Raw genomic sequence first — 25134 nt, 5'->3', positions numbered from 1 at the left:
TCGCACCAATAACCCTTTCCTCTTTTTGATCAAGTGTTTAATTTCCTTGAAAGATTTTCTCAGATTTCAACTATTATTGAGGGGATTTTCATTTCACCCCAACCCTTTAATGGCTAAATCTTGCATATCCATTATTTCAAAAAAGGGTATTTCTGTTCATCTGGGTAAATAGTTCACGGATTTGATCTTCTTTTCTTGCCTATCACTGCTGAAATGAGGAATTATTTGGGAACTTCTTTTGCTAAACGACTGTCTTGTAAAAAATCTAGTAAAATAAAGCATTTACAAAAACCAATCTTAGACAACTCTCAATTATCTACAGCAATATAGACTAAAGCGTAGATTACTAAAAACAGATGAACTCCTGAACATGATTTTGGCCATTCTGTTACTCTCTTCCAAGTAAAATATATGCTTAACCTTCAGTTCCGTTTTTCTTACAACCCTTAAAAACTTTCTAATTTTAGGAAAACATAAAATATTCATAAGGAAGTAACAGGAAAATGAAGAAAGAGGTGGCCAGGATAACACAGAAGTCTAGGGGTAAGAAATATTGCCATTAATTTTTAAATATATAAGAAAGAAAATGATTCTTTTTAAAAACACATGAAAATAATAGTAACAAATCAATCCAGTGTAGCCTTTGCTACATTCTTCCACAGACTTCAATTTATCTCAACGCTAATTATAAACCTTAGCTGGCTTTCAAATCTGGGTTAGGTTCTGTATACTAAGGAATTGGCTTTATCTGAGGAGAAGGTCTGACCTTTGCTCTCAGCTTCTGAGATGCACTCTGTCATATCTGGTAGGAGTGTCTTTGTTTAGGGCAGGGACTGTCCACACAAGAAAGACCAACAATGTACTTGGGGTCAGGGCTTTGGGTCATGCAGTGTCATTGGACCTGGAGCCTGAGTTCACTCGTGTAGCAATCAAGTGACCACGCCTACGTAATGAAGCCCCAGAGAAAACTCTGGACACTGAAGCTCAGGCTTCTGTGCCCCTGTGAGCATTGTCATTCACTGATGTTGGGAGCATAACACATCCTAACTCTATGAGAAGGGTACAATGGAAGCTTTAAATTTGAAGCCCTCTCAGTCTCTGCCATACGTGTTTCTTCTTTCACTTGATTTTTATCTGTATTCTTTCCCTGTAATTCAACTATGACGGCTTTCTGTGAGTTCTGAGACGTTACAGGGAATTATGGAAGCTGAAGATGATTTGGGGACTCCCTGAACATGGAGTTCGTGAGGGCAGTCTTGGGGACTATGCCTTCAAATTTGGAAGCTTGTCTAACTGTGTGGTGTACGTCTTCAATCCTCCCACAGCACGCTGTCACTACTCCTATTATAGCATCCAACACATTGTTCTTCTTGTCTGTCTGTTTTTTAAATATTTAATTATGTTATGGCAATAAAAATGCCCAGTAGAAAGGTGTGTCTGTTTTCCTATCAGTCGTCGTATAGTGATAATGGGGAAACTGAGGTTCAGAGTGAATAAGCAGCTTGCCCAGAGTCACTTAGTTAGTAAGTGGTAAAGCCAGGATTCATTGGAGCCTAGTCACTCTGGCTCCAGAGTTCAAGTTATTAATCACCACAGCATTCTGCCTCAGCGTTTGCTGCAAATAACAGAAACACAACACAGAACTTAAGTTTAAATCCTAACCCCCACAAACAAACAAAGAATTCGTTGTTAGTTCTCCTCCTCCTCCTCCTCTTGTTTCACTCTCTCCTTCTCCCCACTCTGCTTCTGCTTTTGTCTATGCAAGACAGATGAAAACAATAGATGTACAGCATGGGGAAGTACGGAAGGGAGTAACGAGTGGAGAGACTTCAAAGGGAAAAGCCACTGGACCTCTGGCTAACTGGATTTGGAAGACAAAGAAGGAAAAGTCAACAAAGTCTTCACAGTTTTTAACCTGGTTAACTTGGAGGATGTTCTGGTCCATGATAGAGAGAGACAGTTTCAAGGGAAAATAATAAAATTGCTTTTTTTTTTTTTTACTTTATTAAGGTATAATTTACATACAATAAAATTTACACACGTTGAGCACATAAGTTGACTTTTGACAAATGTACATCAAGAGATAAAACATTTACAGGTCACCCAAAAGTTCCCACACGTCCCTTCTTTCCCTTGTCATCCCTCACAGCCACTAATTTGATTTCTATTTCTAAAGATTGATTTTACCTGTTCCAAAACTTCATTTAAACAGAATTATACTCCTCCTTATATTGTCTGTATCTAGTTTCTTTTGCTTAATATAATGGCTATGCGTCTCATCCGTGGTGTTGCATATATCAGTAATTTGCGGAGGTGAGGGATGGTGTAAATGGTATCTCATTGTATGAACAAACCATAATTTGTTTATTCCTTTATTGGTTTATGAACATGTAGTTAGGTTTCCAATTTAGAGTAATTGTAAATGAAGCTGCCATAAATATCCAGTATATGTTGTCGGGGGGCAAGAATTTCTTGTTTCCTTCAAGGTCCTTCTAGCTGGACTAGGAATCAAATTGACATGAGACAGATTAACAGGAGAAAATCAAATTTAATAGCGTACCTATGGGGAATGTGCATAGACATGGAAATTCCAAAGGTAGGCAAAGTGAGGTATATATATATATATATATATATATATATATATATATATACCTCCTGAACTAAGGAGAAAGGGGTAGGGGTCGAGAGAAAGGGGTAGGGGTCAAGGCGACTTCAAATGGAAGGAATGCAATTCACAGGAAGATGAAAAAGAGTAAGTGTTTGGTAAACAAAGGTTTATGGGGCCACTCAGAAATAATGGGATCTGGAGCATTTGATCAAACAGGCCTTGCTGTTCCTCCCTATCTACAATTACTTACTTCACAGTATAATGTTGTTTTCTATGGTGATAGCTCTCTTCGTGGAGCAGGTCCTCTATCTAAATTCTTTTTAGGCAACCGTAGGGGAGGTAAAGGGCTTTTCCCAAATCTGTTGGGTTTTGATGGCTTTTTAACTCAAAATAATCTTCATGCCAAAGTGAGCAGGGGAGGCCTGCTCTTGTCCCCTTTTATTGACAGATGTTTTCATTTCTTGTGGGTAAATACCTAGGAAGCAGAATTACTGGCTCATAGGGTTGATGTGTGTTGAACTCCTAAATGGTTTTTGGAAGTGGTCGCCCCATTTTATGCTCCGACCAGCAATGCAGGAGTGCTGCTTCCCAACTTTGTCAATCCACACGGTAGCCAGTCTTTTTAGTTTTGTGAATTTGTGAGTGTGAAATAGCATCTAACTGTGTGTATTAAATACCTATTGGTATTACCAATATACCACATCATAAGAATTCACCCCTTATAAGTACACACACTGTTCAATGACTTTTTTAAAAAAATTTTCCCTAATGTTTATTTTTGAGAGAGAGAGACAGAGTGAGTGAGGAAAGGGCAGAGAGAGAGAGAGAGAGAGAGAGAGAGAGAGAGACAGAATCCAAAGCAGGCTCCAGGCTCTGAGCTGTCAGCACAGAGCCAGCTCAGAGCCTGACACAGGCTCGAACTCATAGACTGCAAGATCATGACCTGAGCCAAAGTCAGATGCTTACCCGACTGAGCCACCCAGGTGCCCCCTACACAGTTCAATGATTTTTAGTAAATTTAGAGACTTGTGTAAATATGACCACAAGCCAGTTTTAGAATATTTCTATTTTCCCCAAGAAAGTTTCCTCACATTCACTTGCAATTGGTCTCTGCTCCCATTCCCAGCCCAAGGGAATCCACCCATCTACTTTCTGTCTCTGTAAATTCACCTGTTCTGGCTATTTTAGGTAAATGGGATCCTACAATGGGTAGTGTTTTGCATCTGGCTTCTTTTGCTTATAATATTTTTGAGATTCATCCATGTTGTAGTTTGTATGTCAAGAACCATGGAAGGTCTGAAATTTTACCCTGATTGCAAACTAGCAACTTAGCCTGCCACAATTTCATGACTGAAGACAGGAGGCTCCCGGGTCAGGGAGAAAGGACTTCATTACTCATGGCCCAGCAGGCAGCATGAGCTCACTTTTGTGCTGATCTCTCTGCCCCTCAAGTCCCACAGGTATGCTGCAAGTGGGGCCACATGAATGCACATCCAGTGGGCTTATGTCAAAGCTGAGGAATTCTAAGCTTAGGAAATCCCAATTTTTTTGTAATGGGCTGCAAGCAGACCCATTTGACGTTTGCCCCTGAGAGAGACATTATCTTTATTATACTGGACATTAAACAAATCTTCCCTCTGCTCCACAGGGAGGCACTATCTCAATCTTCCCCATCTGTTTGCTAAACAACCATCGTTGGGAAAAAATGGTCTGGAATGAAGACAATCAGTGCCCGAAGACCATGGAGAATTTTCTCCAAACAATATTTCAGTAGTTTCTTTCTTTCTTTCTTTCTTTCTTTCTTTCTTTCTTTCTTTCTTTCTTTTTTGCAAAATAATATTCCATAGAAAAAAAAATCTTATATGTAGAAAGAAAGAAAGTTTTTTCTTGGTAGAGTATGCCACATTTTGTTGATGTCTTCCTCGGTTGTTATATATTTGGATCATTTCCAGTTTGGGGCTATGATTCACAAGCATGCCTTTGTCTGAACGAGAAATTTCATTTCTCTAGATTCTTAGGAGTGGGATTGCTGGATCATATGGTAACTTAATGTTAAATTTTTAAAGAAACTGCCAAACCGTGGGGCGCCTGGGTGGCTCAGTTGGTTGAGCGTCCGACTTCAGCTCAGGTCATGCTCTCACACTCCGTGGGTTCAAGCCCCGTGTCGGACTCTGTGCTTACAGCTTGGAGCCTGAGGCCTGCTTCAGATTCTGTGTCTCCCCCATTCTCTGCCCCTCCCCTGCTCATGCTCTGTCTCAAAAATAAATAAAAACATTTTAAAAACATTAAGAAAAAAGAAACTGCCAAACTGTTTTCCAAATTGGCTGTATCATTGTACATTCCCATTAGCAAAGTATGACGGTTCCAGTATCTAAACATCTTTTCCAACACTGAGCATTAGCTATCTTTTTGAGAGTAGCCATTCTACAGGATATGAAGTGTTCTAATTTGTAGTTCTAATTTGCATTTCCCTAATGACTAATGCTGTTGAGCATCTTTTCACATGCTTATTAGCCATTTGTGTAGTTTTCTTAGTGAAAGGTCTACTTAAACCTTTTTCTCATTTCATAATTAGATCATTTGTCTTATTATTGAGTTATAAGTGTTCTTCCTCCCTTCTGGATACAAGTTCTCTTCCACATATGTGATCTGCAAATATTTTTTCCCAGTCTGTGTCTTGTTCTTTCATTTTCTTAATGGTGTCTTTTGTTGTTGTTATTAGTTTTTTTAAGTTTTATTGAGATATAATTTACATACCATAAAGCCCACCTGTTCAAAATGTACATACAACTCTATGGCTTTTAGTATACTTACAGAGTTGTGCAGTATCACCATATTCTTATTTTAGAATATTTTCATCATCTTCAAAAGAAACTTTGAACCCATTAGCAGTCATTCTCCATTCTCCCCTCCCATGTAGCCTCTGACAATAATGAATCTTTCTGTGTCTGAAAACTTGCCTATTCTGGACATTTCATATAAAAGGGATTATACAATATGTAGTCTTTTGTGACTGGCTGCATTTACTTAGCATGATGTTTTTGTTCATCCATACTGTCACATATATTAATACTTCCTTTTTTTTCCTTTAAATCAATGATAATGTGGCATTGCATGGATATACCACATTTTGTTTAGCCACTAACCTAGTTGATGGACATTTGGGTTGTTTCTACTTTTTGGCTGTTATGAATAATGCTCATTCATGTGCAAGTTTTAGCGTAGACATATGTTTTCAGTTATTGTGGGTAGATATCTAAGACTGGACTTGCTGGGTCAGATGACACCTCTATGTTTGACATTTTGATGACCTGCCAAACTGTTTTCCAAAGTGGCTGCGTCTTTTCACATTCCCCCCAGCAGTGTATGACAGTTCTAATTTTCCCACTTCCTCACCAATACTTGCTATTATCTTTTTTTTAAATTTTTTTAATGTTTATTTATTTTTGAGAGAGAGAGACAGAGTGTGAGTGGGGGAGGAGCAGAGAGAGAGGGAGACACAGAATCCAAAGCAGGCTCCAGGCTCTGAGCTGTCAGCACAGAGCCTGATGTGGGGCTTGAACTCAGAAACGGTGAGATCATGACCTGAGCTGAAGTCAGACGCTTACCGACTGAGCCACCCAGGCACCCCAATCTTTTTTTTTTTTTTTATCATAGTCATTCCAGCAGGTGTAAATTGGTATCTTATTGCAGGTGTTAATCTGCATTTTCCTAGTGACTACGGATGCTGAGCAGCTCTTCATGTGTGTATTTACCATTTGTGTATGTCTGAAGAAATATCCACTCAAAAGCCTTGCTCATTTTCTAATTTCATTATTTTTTTATTGTTGGGTTATAAGAGCTCTCTCATATTCTAGCTATGAGTGCCTTATCAGATTAATGGTGTTTTTTGAAGTGGCAAAGATTTTCATTTTCGTGAGTTTGCTTTGGGCATTGTATCTAAGAAAACTTTGCCTCATCCAAAGTCACAAAGGTTGCCTTCCATGTTTTCTTGTAGAAGTTTTATATTTAACTATTACACTTAGGTCCATGATCCGACACTGAGGTCTTTAAGATCATCTTTGTGTATTTCATGAGGTAAGTGCACTTTTTTGTATATGCATATCGGATTGTAGGGATTCCTGCATATGGACATCCAGTCCCAGCATTTATTTATTGGAAAGGTTACAGTTGGCCCATTGAATTGTGTTTGTACCTCTGTTGAAAATCAACTCACCACAACTGTGAGATTTATTTCTGGACTCTCAATTCTGTTCTATTGACCTACATGCCTGTCCTTGTACCAATGCTACACTGTCTTCACTACTGTGATTCCTGTGTCTCTATAGTAAACTCTGTGAGTGAGTAGAAGTCCTCTTTGTTCTTTTTAACAATTGTTTTGGGCTATTCCAGTTCCTTTGTATTTCCATGTAAACTTTAAGATCATGTTGTCAACATATACGAAAAGGCTGGGATTTTGATAGGGATGTGTTGAATTTATGAATCAATTTGGGGAGAAATGTCACCCTAACAATATTGATTGATTCTTCTAATTCATGGACCTGGGATGTCTTTTCCTCTAGTTAGATCTTCTCTAATGTGTCCCATCCACGTATTGTCCTTTTTAGTGTATGTCTTCCACCGTTAAATTAAATTTATTGCTACATATATTTTTTGATGTTATTGCGAATGCAATTGTTTTCTTAATCTTATTTTTGGATAGTTGGGTGTGCATATACAGGAGTATAACTGGTTTTTGTGTCTAGCTCTTGTGTCTTGGGATCTAACTCAACCTGTTTGTTTGTTCTAGTATTTTGTCCTAGATTCTTTGGGATTCTCTACGTACAATGCTTTTTTAAATATTTTTTTTAAGTTTATTTATTTGTTTTGAGAGAGGGAGAACATGAGCAGGGGAGGGGCAGAGAGAGAGGGAGAGAGAGAATCCCAAGCAGGCTGCCAGCGCAGAGCGTGATGCTGGGCTCGAACTCACAAACTGTGAGAACATGACCTGAGCTGAAACAGAGTCGGATGCTTAACCTACTGAGCTCCCCAGGAATCCCCTGTACATACAATGTTGTGTCATGCATGAATGAAGACAGTTTTACCTATTTCTTTCCAATCTAAATGCATACATTTATTTGCCTCACAGAAAGGGTAGGAGGAAACATCCTTGCCTTGTTCCTGATCTTAGAGAGAAAGTATTTCATCTTTCACTATAAATATAATGTTAGTTGTATGCAATTGCTCCTCAAGAGTTTTCAGAAACACAGAAAACAAGAGTGTACATCCTGATGATAGTCCTTGCTAATCTAATTGGCTTGGCTGAAAGAAGAGAAAGAGAATGGGACAGAGACAGGGATAGAGATGGATATAGAGATAGAATGGTAAAGGCATGAACGATTCATGTGAATGACATCAGCCAAGTTGATTCTGTCAATGGGTTGTAACCAAGAAGGCAAGGAGGGCCTGGACAGGAAATGATAAAAATCAGGACAATGCCCAGTGGCATTCTGTCATCACAAAAATCCTTATCTCAAGATAAGAGTAAGTGTTATCTTAAACTGAGAGCTGGGAAAAAGAGGCTCCCTGAACTGGCATTATCTGTGTGGAAAATGCTGTTGGAAGGATTGGGACAGGATGTAGACATGCATTAAGGGAGGGCAAATCCCTTCAGTATGAAAACAGAGCTTGAAATATTACATTAGCCAAGTGTACCGGCTGCCCTGCGCATTAAATATTCATACTAAAATCCCCGTCAATCAACAGGAACAACCTTGTCCCACTCAGATCTACTAAAGAGAAGCTGTGCAGGTTATTCAACAAATTACAACGGAAAAGAGACTTGGCTTTTGTTGTCCACAATGTTGCCAAAGATGCATTTGGTACTGAAGATCAGACTGTCCCCTTTCTTGCCTATCTTTTGACAGATGTGATTGCATTACGCTGGAAGTGTAACTTAACCTGTAAGGGCCTCAGTCTTCTCACCTGATGGATGGAGATCATAAGAGTGCTTATGTCCTCAGAGGGCTATAGTAAGAATCAAAAGAAATAATGTGGATAAAGTACCGATATGAAACACTCAAGAAATGGGAGCTATTGTTATCTTGAATTCAGGCAGAAATACATTCATTAGCCAACTCATAACCACACCAGCAGGAACCTTAGGCCCCACTGCACCTCACAACCCTATATACATTGGGATGTAGCAAAGAGTTAAATATCCCCCGAAGGGCTTTGGCCTGGCGCCGAGGCTGACGCGGGAAACCACGCTTCCCACAGAGAGGTGGTGGCCTGACCTATGGGGCCGGGGTGCGGTGATCTATTGGCCAAGTCTGCTTTACAAAACCCTGCCCGCAGGGGTCTGTGTGACCTGAGCCTTTCCTTACTTGGCCTCTGCGTGACGGGCCTGCAGGGAATATTAGCCGTTCAGGAAGCTGTGCTGTGTGAAGGAAGGCACACTGACCCAATTTCCCGTCCCGCCTTTCCCTCTTGTAAGCTGAGAGATTGTGCACCCGTCAGGTCATTTCTGTCAACGTTAGTCTCCTATCTCCCAAAATAAGGGCAGAGCGGAGATTTATATGTGGGCATGGGGTTTAGCTCTTTAACATACAGTCTCCCTTTTGATTCCTGCAAGATTGTGGGTTGCTCAAAGCAGGAATTCTCTCTCCCAATTCACCGTGAGCACACTGAGCCTGAAAAGGTTAAAGGGCTTGTTCAAAGTCACAGAGCTCACCCCTGATTCCTCCAGGGCACTACGTGGAGGAAAGAAGATTAAGGATGTGAAAGCGCTTGGCACACATTGTGACTTGAAAGCACCACGCCACATCCTCGCATCCTCATCAGCCGGACCAGAACACGCAGGTGGGGGGCTATTTATAGAGAACTACGGTTTGGCTTTGGCCTGCTGCACCACTGTATTTCAGAAGAATATCGACGCCACCAATGCTTAGTATACCAAGATTTCTTAAATGTATTGTGTGGAAAAAGTGTGCTCTCACCGTCTCACCGTCATCTTCCTTACCATTAACACCACCATTGCTGAAGTCATGCTGGCACATCATGCACCAGGGCCCCGTAGGGCTTCACGTTCCACATCACATTTATTCCCCCAATGTCAACTGAGGACTTAAAAAATACCTCTGAGAAAGGTACTATTATTATATACCCATTACATAGAAGAAACTGAGGAACAGAGTTTGAATACTTGACTATCGTTTATGTATAACAAAATAGAAACGGCGTTATATTTGGGTACTTGAAAAAGTTACATTTTGCAGGCATGTAAACATTTATTAATTTTGATGCTGTACAGTTTACAGCCAGTTTTTTTTTTCTAAGTCTGAAACCTTTTTTATAGGTCCTTAAGAATTGTGCCTGTAATGCCTTGTTCACGTCCCTGCGGGAAGAAACCTCTGTGAGCTGAGACATGAGCTTTACATAACAATGAGAGAAGGAACTGCGATCTAGCAGATGGTTGTGCTGGCTCACTGTCATGCAAAACATGACACCACTAATGGAGGAGCTCCCAAATTGAATCCTTGGCGGAAGCTTAAAAAAAATACAGATTCTTAGGCCAAGTTTCTCTGTGTGCTCAAGGCCCCATCCCCAGCCCTACCTCCCTCCTACTGGTCTGTTAGGTCTAATCCACCACCCCCTACTTTTATTCTGTCAAATGGCAAAACAAAAACAATTTAGTAATGAATATGACGTCCTTCATTTAAGGGAAAACAATCCGTGGGTTGGGGGAGTACAGCACTCACACGAGCAGTGGAGCCCTCTTGCAGAGGGATATTTGGGCAAGAGCCAGTGGAAGAGGCAACAAGAAACAGCATGATTGGCTAGAAGATGAGAATTTCCTTATAAGGCTAGCAGGTCCTGTTTTGTAGGGTAAGGTGAGCTAGCCAAATCAGAGTTGGTGCTCTGACTGGTGTATGTTAGGTTTCCTTGGCAGTGAGGTGTTTCCTGTAAATGCAGGCTGACTTAGGTTTTAGATCTGTGACCTGGGACAGGGCACTGTGGGGTGGCCTCATTTTGTGGGTTTCAATACACGAATTGGCTTTGTCACTATAGAGTGCTATGTAGACATAGCTTCAAATCACCATTCTGTCAGGATTACTGCCCTCGAGTCCCTGCACCAGAATTCCTGGAGAGGCCTTTAGAGTCTCTCCTCTCCCCTGACTTCACTCTGCTTGTAAAGTCAACGTGTCCTCCCCCTTGGCTCACCCCTTGGCCTCGATTTCTCCCTGATTCAACTTCCCTGTCTCCTCTGGGCCCACCCCCTCCCCATTGCCTCATCTGCTGCTCTCTCTTGATGGGCTGGTTCTCTACCCTTTGCCTGCAGACTTGCTGGGGACCCACCTTCTCTTGTTTCCAGCTGGACCTGGACCAGAATTGTGAGGCAGTTTCTCTGGTGGTGAAATACTTCATATCAGGTGCAAATTATGGTCACCCCTGAATAGCTGCCCTCAATAGGCCTTACCCATGCATGCGTCTGTTACGGGAATTCATCAATGTTTTCAGGTTTCATCCAATCATCCCCTTCTGACATTATGAAATAAATCTCCGAGGCAGGTAGGCACGGCAGCAGTTTTGATTGAAGGAAGGAGTTTGGGGGCAGGTGGGAGGAGGGCAGACGCAGCAGGAAAATGAAAGTAATATTTACTGAACATTTGTTTGGAGCATTTAAATATCGAAGGAAGGAGATCTCAGCGTACTAAGTCATAAGTACTCACAACAAGCCTGTGAGGACAATGTTGTTATTCCTGTCACACAAATAAAGATACTGGGACTTAAAGAATTTAACTATTTTGTCTCAGGTCAGACTATCAATAGGAAACAGAACCAGGACTAGAATCCACACTTTGGAATTGGCCCCAAAGCCCATTGCCCTATGAGGTCATAATTCCTGAGACTACTAGATGACTACTTTTTAGCCTTCCCAGATGATCCCTTGTGTCTAGAATCCCCCAGCTGAACTTTAAGGAGGCTGAACCCCGCCTCCACTGGGCTTCACTTTAGAACATCCTTGCTTTCTGGATCCACAAAGCCCAAGGAAAGACTTTTCCCTTTGAAGTACAGCTTCTCTCTCAGGTGATTTGAAACATTCGAGGCAAAGCACGAGCGTTTGCCTGGTTCATAAGCACAAGTCCCCGAGAACCTGCAGAGATCACGTGGTGCAGCGAAAAGCTGGCGCATGCCCATAGAGGCGCGGCTTCTGCCACCAGCCGGCTCTACCCAGCTTCAGCGGCTCTGAGCTTTATAGGCCCCTGCAGTTGGCTGCCCGAGTCTTGTATGGATCTGCTTTTTAATGCTTCTAATTGGTCTTTTTGATTTTATAAGGTTGCATTTGACAGGAATACTCATTTCTGTTCTTTAGAGAAGGTTGGTTGTGTGGAGCCTTTCATGTATCAGGAAAACTTCTTTTACGCTCCAGAGTCGTCTGTCTCTGACCAAATGAAAATCACGGAGGAGACAGAAGATTTTAAATGAGAGGAAACGAAGGGTGAGTCAAACAGTAACACTAGACTGGGCTCTTGCTTTTAGCAGATAATCTCCAATAATCCACATAAAGCAAGAATAAAATGCCACAGTTTTGAAATGCCCTGAGGTTCTTGCTTTAATCCTTCTTTCCTTAAAAAAGTTATCTGCTCCATATGTACATGCCACTTCCTACCATCCCCCACTCCCTCCACACCACTCCCTCCCCAGAGCTGAGAGATTCATTTATTCAAGGATTTATTTAGTGTCAATCCACAGCCCATCTGCCTTGCACCAAAAAAAAAAAAAAAAAAAAAAAAAAAAAATTAAAAAGCAAAATATGCTCCCTTTCTGTTCTTTCAACACGGGAATGAACACCCTTCCCCCACACTCCTCACTCACTCACTTGCCTCCTTTTTCAGTTATTCTGTGTGTAAAGCAAAGAAATTCTTTGCTTCACTTATCCTTCCTAAACTTACCAAATCTAGGCTTTGTTCCTAGGCCTCTAAAATCACTCCTCCAGAAACACAAGTTTTTGAGGAGTGAGGTTAGACGGAAGTTGGTATTTTGTCAATCAGTCTGTTTGAGAGCTTTTTACACTTGTAAAGTCCTTTCAAAAGTCTTTATGATTCTGGATAAACATCTGGATGCAGGCTGCCTGAGGGGGGCTCAGGAAACTTCATTTTACCTTTCTTTTGCATGAATATTGGTAAGAAGTTTTGCAAAAAGATGACCATAACACTGACAGCAACACTAAGTGGTGACTAAAACAAGAAAATGGATAAATGTTACATGCAGAGGCTGAAGGTGAAGTCTGTGAAATTAGTGATTTTGATAAAACCAAAGAGCCAGTCTCCACAGTTGCTTTTCTCTCTGCTTTTTCTAAATCGACCAGAGGTTGCTTCTCCTAGTCACATTTTCTTTCCTGTGACATCTGGAGACCTGGGGTACTGAATTCAGACAGCAGATCATGAACAAACCAGTAAGCACCTGCTGTAAGAAACAGAACATGCTTCTCGCACAGCATCCGTGGGACAGAGGAAAAGCTTTTGCTTTCACTGCAGGTGGATTAGAGGCAGTGATTGGGGAGGGGGTAGAGGGACTGCTGTTTTGTCAGGACCTAGAGACACTCACAAGACTTGTGAATTTTAAACAGATTGCCCGACCTGACCTCACTTTGATTCGGGGGAACTTACCCATCTAGGACCATTAGGGACTTTTCATTATTCTAAGGTTCCAAGAGAAAAGGTGTTATGGACGCCTGAGAGTTGCTTATATGTGAAAGCAAATGCAATATCAGGAGAGAGTCTGGGAAAGAGGCTTGGGGTGTGTGAGCCTTTGGATAAGATAGAACAGAATGGTCAGTATCTGGCTGGCCACCAGCCAAAGGACCATCAGCACCAGTGATTCCCAGAAGGCTGGTTTAAAATGCACATGCCCCAGATGGACTGACCCAGAGTCCTTGGGGGTGGGCCCAGCACTCCAGAGTTTCCCTAGCTTTTCGGGCCTTTCTGATGCACACTGCAGTTTGAAAATCATTGCTTTAAAAACCATTGGAGGAGTGCCTGACTGGCTCTCAGGGTGGTGAGTTTGAGACCCATGTTGGGTGTAGAGATTACTTAAAATTTTTTTTAAAGTTTATTTATTTTTGAGAGAGAGAGAGAATGAGAGGAGCATGCAGGGGAGGGGCAGAAAGAGAGGGAGAGAGAGAATCCCAAGCAGGCTCCTCACTGTCAGTGAGGAGCCAGGTGTGGGGTTCGAACTCATGAACTGTGAGATCAAGACCTGAGCCTAAGTCAGATGCTTAACTGACTAAGCCACCCAGGTGCCCCCCCACCAAGTTTTTTTTTTTTTAATTATAGAAACAAAAGAAATAAAAAAAAAAAAAAACTGGAGCCAATCTTACCTGTCACAACTTGGAGGTAGATACAGATGATCACTCATTGATTCTAACAAATGAACATATACTTAACTGTAGCTTGTTTCATGTGGGTGCCTAGATAGCACCTAGCCAGGGCCATTGGGGCCCCTATTCAGCAGAAAGTGGCCACATGGAGACTGCAGATTCTGACCAGTCCCTCTTAACATCTCTCCTTCTTCATCTCCTTTACCTCCCTTCTTTCGTTTGTACATTGTAAAATGTATAACTCACTGTATTGCCATTACTTTTCTCGACGTTGCCACTTTCTAAGAACTGTGGAATGCTGACTTTAAGGGCAATACAGCTTGACTCATTGGAATAGATTAAATGTGGGGACAGTTGGCTGAGGCTACCTTCTCTGCTTGGTGAGAGGAAAGGACATTTGAGAAGGTGGGTTCTAGCTGGATCTTGAGTGCTAGGCAGGCTTTTAGCATTTTAGGATCAGTTTCTAGAACCGGGATAGAAAAGCCTAGACATGGGAGTTGGGCGTGTGGGGGGTACACTGGAAGACAGAAAATCCAATGGGTCTCTCAGACTCAGATTGGAGAAGATGAGTTGAATACAGAAAGGATCTTACCAAAGGGGCACCTGGGTGGCTCAGTTGGTTAAGCATCTGACTTCAGCTCAGGTCATGATCTCACAGTTCAGGAGTTTGAACTCTGCATCAGGCTCTCTGCTGTCATGCAGAGCCTGCTTCAGATCTTCTGTCCCCCTCTCTCTCTGCCCCTCCCCTACTCACATTCTCTCTCTCTCTCTCAAAAATAAATAAAACATTAAAAAAGAGAGAAAGAATCTTACCAATTATCTTCATTGATCAATATCAATCATCTTCATTGATCACCATGAGCTGGGTACCTTACATATTACGTCCCATTTCATAACAATCCTACAAGGTGGAATTCTACCTTACAAATATATAAAGTAAAGCACAAAGGGACCACATTTGTATGGATCTGAACTGAAATATTTCTACGTCTGGCTCCAAAGTCCATGCTCTTTCTTTGTACCAACTTTCTCCGTTGACCTTGAGTGACAGGATAATTATGGCTGGCAGTCACATCCAGTACTTCCTATGTGCCAGGAACTGCACAAAGCACTTTATATCCATCAGCTCATTTACTCTTTACAATAAGCCTATGAGTTAAGTATTCTTGTTACCACTTACAGATAAGGAACTGAAGCCCAGAGAAAATTAGCAAATACAGAGCCAGGTTTTAACCTAGGACTCTGATTCTGGAACCCAGGCTCTTAATCATACTGTGAGATTGTGTCTGTTGTGGAAAAGTTTCTGAGCTGGGGTCCCAGAATCCTGGTACCATATACTAATACTTTTCCTGGATGAAGCCAGTAACAGATCAGGGAATTGTTCTTTCTTCCCTTAAGTCCTCAGCCTTTCCTGTATCTTCCTTGTTCCTCCCTGTCCCAAACACACAACTGTGCTGCATTTGTTTAACAATGTACATTGGAACTCGTTGAGCTCAAGAAACTAGCTGTCTCCCCTACCTGAGTAGGGGCTTTGGCGATGGCGATGGCCCCCTAAGTTCCCCTGACAGGGACAAAAGATTGTTCTTGCAGTGCTAATGCCTGGGAAGACACCCTGATTATGAAACCTCTGGTCAACCATGTTTAAAAAAAACATCTCATACTAGTCTTTCTTTGGTTTAGAAGGTACTTCAGTTCTATCAGGGGTGTCTATACACAACCGAGAAAACATTAGTACAAGTTCACAGTTTTTAGTACAAGTTCAACTAAAAGCATTTATTGAGCACTTATTTTATATCAAGCACAAGGAATATTGAAGGGCTTGGGGGATATTTTCCATGTAGAGTGGCCAACCCAATCCAAGTTTTTTGGGACTGTCTTGGTTTTATAACTGAAAGTCCTAAGCCCCAGAAAAACCTTCAGTCCTGGGCAAACCAGGATGGTTGGTCGTTCTAACAGATGACCTACATAGGGTCTCTGTCCTCAAAGAGCTCACTGTCCAGAGATGATGTAGGAAAACACATAAAGTAATCATGACAATGTAAAGATTTAGGCTCAGGGTTTCATTAAGGAGGAAATGGCAACTTGATGTATTTACTGGGCCCATTAATTCTGTAATACAGAAATAGTTTTGGGGCGCCTGGCTGGCTCCGTGGAGTGGGCAACTCTTAATCTCAGGGTTGTGAGTTCGAGTCCCATGTTGGGTGAAGAGATTACTTAAAAATAAAATCTTTTAAAAAAATAAAAGAAAGAATTTCCATTCGTTATAACCTCTGGGCATTAGCTCATTAATGGATTGCACTGTGAAATGGAAATTATGATGGAACTAATAATTCAAGCAAAGTTTTGGTTTTGTCTAAAATGAACTATTTTCCCCTGTAAGGAATTCTCCCCTCACTCTGTTGGTGATCCAATCTTCATGGGGTTTTTTTTGCTACAATATTTACTGAGTGCATCTAGACATTGTCTCTACCAGTGCTGTCCAATAGAAATATAATACAGATCACGTATGTAATATAAAATTTTCCATTAACCATGTTTAAAAAAAGTAAAAAGGAACAGTTAACATTAATTTTAGTAATATATTAAACCAACATATTAAAATATTATTTAAAAATTTTTGAATGTTTATTTTTGAGAGAGAGACAGAGTGTAAGCAGGGGAAGGGCAGAGAGAGAGGGAGGTACAGAATCTGAAGCAGGCTCTGAGCTGTCAGCACAAAGCCTGATGCAGAACTTAAGCTCACAAACAGTGAGATCCTGAGCCGAAGTCGGACACTTAACCAACTGAGCCACCCAAGCACTCCTAAAATGTTATTGTTTTAATATGTGATCAATGTTAAAATTATCGAGGGTTTTTTTGTTTTTTTTTGTTTTGTAACTAAGCCTTCAAAATTCAGCCTAGACATACTTCAGGGGCTCAGTAGCCGGAATTGACTAGTGGTTATAGTAGTTACAGTTTGTGGTGCTACACAGCCAAGTGTAGAATAGAAACAGTTAGTTTGCTAATTCAAGTCAAAACTCTTTGACTAAATTAATAGACTATTTTGAAGGAAAGTACTCACTTCTGCATACATTTTTGACTCATCAATAATCTGGATTATCCTGCCACTTGTCCCTAGGTTTAAACTGAGCTGAACACGAATTCTAAGTAAAGAAGAAGGCTGTGAGCTTGAAACTGTGTGCTCTTTCTTAACCATGGGAGCCCTGCTGAGCACATTGGGAAATGGCCATTCTTAGGCCTGGTTTCACAACATCACCAGGTATTTCCAGTTATCTCAAAGGGGTATCATGAAGTTTGCAAAGCAAAATATAATTTAAATTCTTGGATATATAAAAAGCAATTATTGTATGTGCCTCATGGTATGTGCTTGATGGGAAGGGGGATTGTGAAACCCAGCAGACAGCGAATTGATGTTGTAATCCCCAAAAGGCTGCAAAACACAAACAAAAATAATGTGACAGAGATGACAAAGCCAGTATGAAAACAACATTGAGCTGGGGTTTAGAAAACCCAGGCCTCCCTCAGCATGCTCTGCCAAATGACTTATCTGTCCAATAATGCTGAATGAACTTTCCATCTTTCTCTCTGTCAAATTTTTTACACCCCCCACCTTTTGTTTGCTATAAGCAGTTCTGCTATTTTTCTTCATTGACTCTCAAAATGGCTGCCCCCTTACTCTTTTTATTTTTCTTTCTTTGTTCGTTTTGCAAACATTTACTAGGTCTTCCTATGTTTCCAGCACTGAGCGAGGCTCTGGAATTGGGGAAGGAATCACAAAAATGCTCACAATCTAGAGGCTAAGCTGGAGAAACAAACAAAAGTGCTGCAGACTGATCATTTCTGGAAGCAAGTTCTGCATAAAGGGTAAGGGTGCAGAACTGTGAAGTCAGTTCTGTTCTGCGTCTGGCTAGGTATGGGTTCGTCCGAGCGAGGATGACTCTACAGTGGTATTATTTGACCCAGTTGGAGGGTAGGGCAGAGACAGAGGAAGCCACTCAATGCAAACAGGCTGGGTCAGGGAGCAAATGTGTTGAACTTTTATGAACTTTCATTGTCAGTTAGCATCTCAGCAGCTTGTGGTTAGACTGGAATTGGACCAGGACCCAGAAGGGCATCAGAAGCAGGCAGGACAGGAATGACTCTGGATGAGAAACAACTTTTATTGACTTTAACACAGTTTTCTCCAGGGTTGGCCTTGACCTGCCATTCAAAGTAACATCAGTGACACCTCTCACACCATTCCTTCCTCCCTTTTATTTATTCATCAAATAATGTTGAACACTTACTAGATTCCAGGTGTAGGCTGGTGCTAAGAGCAGGAAAATGAATATGAACAATCCCTTACGCTGGGGTGCAGGTGAGGGAGTCACTCAGAGGCACGTGTGTTAGGATGTGGTGTCTGCACTGATAAAGACAAACGTGGAAAATGGGGAAAGTCCCCTACTCAGTACCTTGGAGTTCAGGAGCCAGAGCGCTGGCAAATGGAACATCACCCCACTGCTCCCCTGAGTTCTCAGAAATATTCAAGAGGGCTTTTGACTTCCACAGGTCATGGGAATTGGGGACGTGTATAAGGCAGACACTGTACAATTTCACCTGGATTTTGAGGGCAAAGGAGAGCCCTAGCTGGCATCCAGTCCTGGGAGGGAAGCTATGAGTGGAAGCAAGTGATCTCAACGTCCTCACTTTGGGGGCAATGGTGTGTGTGTGTGTGTGTGTGTGCATGCATGTGTGTGCAAGAGCTGGGTAAGCACTCTCAGAGTGGTGCCACTGTCTGTTCCCTGACTCCTGAATCACAGTTTTTGTTGGAACCAGATTGTCCTTAGCCATCCTTTCTGCTTTTTTCAAAATCCTTTCTTTAACGACTGAGAAGTCTGGCATAGAAACAAGTGCAATGTGTCCTCAAATACTGTGACTGGACTCCATATTTCCTGACTCCCCGTGTCCCTATTGCCATCATGCTGCCTTTCTGACCAACTTTGTGAACAAATAGGGGAGCACAGTCATAGACACAGGAAGACCATATCCAAGCCCACTCTGAGCAAGTTTGGGCAGCACTGGCCCAGGCCTTCTGCTCTGTCAGCATGCCCTGAGCAATTACTTAAAGCTCCACTTCTTTCTGGCTGGAGAGCCTTGTCTGTCTTGTTCAGGGCTGCGTCCCAGCACCTGGCAGTTATGGGCTACTCTGTCACTATTGATTGATGGATGGGATGTAACTTCATTTAGTTCCAGTCATACAAACCCACACTAAAGCCTCAAGAAACTCTGGGCTCCTTCCCACCGTCAGCAGCAGCTGCCATAGTGACAATAATGCCCTGCATTCAGATGGCCATTTGCTATTTCCAAACCATTTCACTTGCTTGGCCACATTCAATCTCAAGTATCCCTTCAGGGTGAGCATTTGCCTGAGAGTAAAGGAAGCCTGAAAAGTTGTAACCTATTCTTTGGTACTTTCATTTAGGCCCACAAAGCCTGAAAAACCAACAAATTACTGTATGTTATATAGACTCTGGGGGGAATTGCATAGTTTACCAGAGTTTAATGTGGATTCTTAAATGTATGGCATTAAAGAGGCTGCTCCTTTTCTAGGTACATTTAGCCCAATCTTAGGGGCACTTGGTGAGCACAAACGCAGGTTTCTTATAAGCCTTTTGGTTTGGGAATGCAAAGAAATTTTAGGCCAATACAGGCTTGAGTTCACGCCTTCCTCACATCTGACTGGAAGCTCCCTGAGGGGAAGGACCACATCTGTGATCAACTCTGCAATCCAAGACCTAGCAATCTCGATGGATGGATGGATGGATGGATGGATGCTTGAATGGGTGGAAGGAAAGACTGGTGACACTTTACAGCATCTTCCCACTCCAGAGAAGTTTTGAGTCCTCCCTTTTTTGCCATTCCAGTTGATTTCTTCACATGAGAGAGTTGTGATGGGCAGACAAAAAGGAGTGCATTAGTTGATTTAGAGAACAGTTAAAAAGGCTAGACAGCAGGGAGTTCCCCATAGGGAATTTCTCCACAGAGAGAAAGAAACTAGAGGAAAAGTAATGTTAAAAATACGCATGTTTGTGGGACATCTGGGTGGCTCCTTCGGTTAGGCATCTGACTCCTCAGTTTGGCTCGAGTCATGATGTCACAGTGGTGGGGTTGAGCCCCGAGTTGGGTTCTGTGCTGACACCATATAGCCTGTTTAGGATTCTCTCGCTCCCTCTCTCTCTCTCTCTCTGCCTCTGCCTTTGTCTCTCAGACTCTCTTTCTCAAAATAAATAAATTTTAAAAAAGAAAGAAAAAAGATTCAGGACCCTGTGGGATTATTTAAAAAATCATTCTTTAAAAAAAAACTTACTTTATTGAAAAGGCATTTCATGCTCTTGGTATAACATTCAAACCATACAAAAGGGGATATAGTGAAAACTGGTTTTTCTCTCCCCTATCCTTCAATTAGCGTAGTTCCCTTCCCAAGAATTACTCACTCTCCAACACTAGGGGTATATGTGTGAGGGATAACCTCGGCCTGTCCCACCCCCCAATACACACACACACACACACACACACACACACACACGAGGTGGGGGAGTCTCCACAGGGGAAGGGACAGAGAGGAAGAAGAGGATGGAGGCCATGGAATGAATGGCATCTGCCCCTCCTGGCTCCCTCTGGAAACAGGAAGTTAGAGACCAAGGTGATGTAACTACGGGAGGGACACTGAGTGAGACCCTGGAGCCCAGCCCCACTGCGTGGGGTGGGGGGGTCCCTTCCTCCTCCTCACTGCAGTAAAGTCCACCCAATCTGTCACTGGCACTGGGAGCTTTGGGAACATCCAGAGTCCACTCCCATTGGCACTTTTCTGATTGGCTGGGAGTCACCTCTGTGGGACACAAGAGGAGGAAGAAGGCTGAGGCAGCCTGGTAATAGTAGCTGACCACTTGGGTGTGAGACATGTCCCCTCTGGGGACATTTTGGGGGTGTGGACTGAGGTCACACTTTTAAATGAATGGAGGCAATCAAGCAATACACATAAACCTAAACCTAAACCTAAATGTGCTACTGGGCTACGTGAGTTACAGCTCAGCCCTGCATGAGAACTCCTCAGAGGGAAACAGCTTGGGCTGGCCCAGTATTCGTCTCCCTGGAGGCTGGTGAAAGTAGATGATACTGGAAAAACAATGAAGAAAGAAGTCTTGTTCAATGCCAGCTTGTATGTAGCTTAAAGGGGAGAAATGCCTGACCTCTATGGTTGGCAGCAGAAAATGTCCTGTGAATGACATTGGTTACTGCTGTTTTAGTCAGCCTGGAAGAAGCCCTCAAGATGATTTTATCTAGATCTCTGCCACTCATAGAGGAAAAGCTGTGGCCCAGTGACATGCCCAAGGTCACACGGTCAGTACACGTGTCACCTGGCTGGAGACCCATCTGGCTGGCAGGTGGAGGATCCATCCCACTTGGTCCCAGCCTGGCCAGAGCAGTTCCCCACAGCCCTGTTAGTGCTTGTCTGCATGTTCATTGTCTCTGAGTTCTAGGGCTGGAAAATCAGGTTTTTCAAGTCTAAAAACCCCACAACCTATTCTTCATTTCCCCAATAGTGCCTCAGAGGCCTCAGGAAATAGACTTATGATAACCAAACTCTGCTGAGGTTGATTTGTAATCAAGGAAGCTAATAATTTACAAGGGGGACTTATTCTATTCCAGAATCTCTTTACCTGGTAGTAGGCTTGCTTGTGAAATCAAAAACATAATAGGATATCCAGAGAATGATATAGCAGGAAGAATATATCTAGTAAACTTTATTCAATATTGGGGCTGGAAAATGTTATCCTTGGCTTAATACAAAGAGTTGCATCTTGGGATTGAATTTTAGTTCTGACATTGTTAGCTGTGTGACTTTGGACAAGTTGTTTAACCCCTCTGAGATTTCACTTCTCTGTAAGTCTGAAGGGAATCACTACCAAATATAGTCTCTTTCTCTTGGATGGTGTGGGATGCACTGAGATTTGGCTTCTCAAATGTTATTACGTGGGCTGTCATTTTTCACCAGTCCTTTGTTGGGTGAAAAAGGACAATGTAGAGGGTTTCCATCATGTTCAATTCATTGAAATATTGAATGTTAAAATGTCCTTTATTTCGTCAAATGATGGTGATGAGAGATCATTTTTTTAAAAAATGTTTTTACTGGGGTGCCTGGGTGGTTCAGTCAGTTAACTGTCCAACTCTTGGTTTCGGCTCACGTGATGAGTACATGGGTTCGAGTCCTACCGTTGGGCTCTGCACTGACAGTGCGGAGGCTGCTTGTGATTCTCTTTCTCCTGCCTCTGCCCCTCCCCCACTCATATTCTCTCTCTCTCTCTCTCTCTCTCTCTCTCTATCTATCTCAAAATAAATAAACTTAAAAAATGTTTTTACTTAGCTATCTAAGAAGTCAGTCTCTTAATCTAGTTACTTGGGACTTGTACCTACATAGGCAGAAGTATTTTGATTAAACAACTCCAGTGAAATAAAAAGGTGTGCCCTCTTTTGCATTCAGGTCTTCTATTTAGTTAGTGGTTTCAGTTAATTTAGGAATAAAAATGGAAATTTCTAAAACAAAATTGTATGTCCATGCTTCATTCTCTCATACCTGTCATTTGTCTCAAGAGAGAATGTTAGCATTTGGTGGTATCCAGGTTTTGGTGACATTTTCTTCCCCATCTGCCTACCACATCAACCTTCGTAGCCCTCCTTTGAATCCTCCAGTGTCTAGTGACTTAGATTATATAAGACCTTTAATGAGGGTGCAGATATTATGACTGAATCTGTTGAAGTTTCTAGCTTGGGTTGGGAGGTTTGTCCATCAGGTAGAAATAGGAAGAGGGGAGCTCAGAGCCAGGACAGTAGTGTCACTCTGCTTAAGGGCCAGTAACTTCTAGAACCATCAGAAGGGATGGATGAGGCTGCTGAGGAAGACTTCAGTCTGTGGCTTTATATGAAGAGAAAAGAAAAGAGGAAAAAGAAAGTGAGAAGGAGGGAGAGAGGGAGGGAGGAAGGAAGGAAGGGAGGGAGAAAGGAAGGCCAGAAGAGGGTGAGAGGTGGAGATTATTATTTGAGCCAGGCAAGCTCTTCAAATAAAAAATCCATATGGCCCTCTGGAGAAAACAAAACAAAACAAACAGTTAAACTTTGGGATCTAGATTGTGAGGGACACCTGTTGTGTTTAGAGGCAGAGCTATTTAAATAGCAGCACCCCAGGCACCTCTTCAAGTTCACACAAGCTGTTATTTCGCTCTGAAAACAGGCATGGGGAAGGGAGAAGGAAAAAGAGCCTGGGTGAACTAACTAAACCCAAGGTTGGGTTAGATGAAGGGCATATCTGGCTGCTACTTTAAGCCTCAGGTAACTGTAACTCAGTAAGAGAACCTTGGGATAGGGACCCTCACTCTATCCCTTGTCCTTGTTAGATAGTCACCTGGTTACATTCTAAACCAGCCAGCAAAAACCAAGATTTTCATCTCATTCACAAACTTGCAAGTTTTTTTTTATACTTTTATTTGCAACCTATAGCTGTAGACTGTAATTATTTTCACTCTTGTGGATCTTTTCATGTAAATCAGGAGAGGTTGAAAACCCAAGTATGGCCTTTCTGGAAGCTTTCTGGCTGCCTCCTCCTTGGAACAGTTGGGGAGAAGTGTTACCAGAATATCTGAGGGTGTTTGCAAACATGGGTCTGGGAAGATGAGCTAAAGGGGGAGGAGATATTTCTTTGTTGATTCTCTTTTTGTTTTGTTTTAGTTTTTTTTTTTTTTAATGTTTATTTATTTATTTAGACAGAGAGAAAATCCCAGGCAGGGTCCCCACTCAGCACCAAGCCTGACCTGGGGCCCAATTTAAAACGGTGAAATCATGACCTGAGCTGAAATCAAGAGTCACATGCTTAACTAAGTCACACAGGTGCCCCTCTTTGCTTACTCTTAAAGGATGTAGGCCCATACTTTTGTCCTGGAGGTAAGACTGTGCATGAATGCTAGGGAGATAGGGAGATAGCCTCACCCTCATATGTCATAGCAATGTTTGGAAAATCTTGGTGATATTTGGTGGTGGTGGTGATGTTTGTGGTGGGGCAGGGAGTTTCAGCCACGGGCATACACAGAACACTGGGTCAGCTCCAGCTGTGTGTTCAAAGGACACGAAAGTTTAGACTACCATCATCTTTTTTTCTGGAGTTGATCATGCATGTCTCTGCCTGAGTCTGCATTCAGTAGCATCAAATTGGTGAGTTTGAAGTTGGCCATGGCAGGAGTATTTACACACCATAAATCAACAAGTGCCACAAATCCAGGCTTTTGTTTTTCCCCAAAGATGCCATCTGTCAGCACAGCCTAGTGGCTTCCATTCCTGTGCCCCTTCATTGACCTCCTTCCATAGCTACAGTGGGCCTTCAACAGCTACAGCTGAGATTGTTGTCACCATCCAATGTCTTCCATTGCTCTAAGAAAGACCACAGCCTTCACCGTGGCTTATGAAGCCAGCCTACACTGTCTGCGCCCTACAGGTCTCCCCTGCCCTTTCTTGCATTGTGCTTCATCTCTCTACTTGCGCCCTATCATTTCTCCCAAAGGAGCTTCAGTTTCTCACCACACATTCTTTGTCTGTGGTACCTGGAGCCATTTGCTGCTCACCAAATATTCACAAACTTTCTCACATCTTCTAGCCCTCTCGCAGTTGGGTGGGGCCCTGCGACCAGTTCTGTGAGTGGACGTGACACAGAACAGAAGAGTTAGGAGCTGATGTGCCATTTTCCAGCTTTCTTTTCCAGAACAGCAATGGTGGAGGCCATATGTTGAGACAGCAGAACCACAAGATGGAGTAACCTGGGTGCTGAGTCAGCACATGGAAGACAGCTGTCTTTGGAGAGTTGCCCGATTGTGCATGAGACAGACATAAACATTTGTTCTGTGTGGCCAGAGATTCAAGACAATTTTGTTACTGCAAAATAATCTAGTCCAGCAGTTCTCAACTATTTGGGTCTCAGGACCCCTTTAAACTCTTAAAAATTATTGATGATCCCAAAGAGCTTTTGTTTATGTGGATTATATCTGGCAATATTTCCAGATTAGACATTAAAACTGAGACATTTAAAAAATGTGCATATATTAATTCATTTTAAAATAACAATATAACCATTGCATGTTAA

At 42.2% G+C, this 25134-nt stretch overlaps 1 long non-coding RNA gene across 2 annotated transcripts in view; it reads left to right on the top strand.

The window, feature by feature from the left end:
* Positions 1 to 11542: 11542 nt before the first annotated feature.
* Positions 11543 to 25134, top strand: part of LOC131504391 (uncharacterized) — a 34691-nt gene continuing 21099 nt past the window's right edge. For both annotated transcript variants that reach the window (XR_009257959.1, XR_009257958.1), the window contains exons 1-4: positions 11543 to 11677; positions 11964 to 12089; positions 17089 to 17229; positions 17692 to 17834. This is a non-coding gene — a long non-coding RNA (uncharacterized LOC131504391). The remainder of the gene's footprint in view (positions 11678 to 11963; positions 12090 to 17088; positions 17230 to 17691; positions 17835 to 25134) is intronic.

Source organism: Neofelis nebulosa, chromosome 2, assembly GCF_028018385.1.
Source record: "Neofelis nebulosa isolate mNeoNeb1 chromosome 2, mNeoNeb1.pri, whole genome shotgun sequence".
NCBI classification, from domain to species: domain Eukaryota; kingdom Metazoa; phylum Chordata; class Mammalia; order Carnivora; family Felidae; genus Neofelis; species Neofelis nebulosa.
Note: the sequence above shows the minus strand (reverse complement) of the source record. Positions and strands in the feature narration are given on the sequence as shown.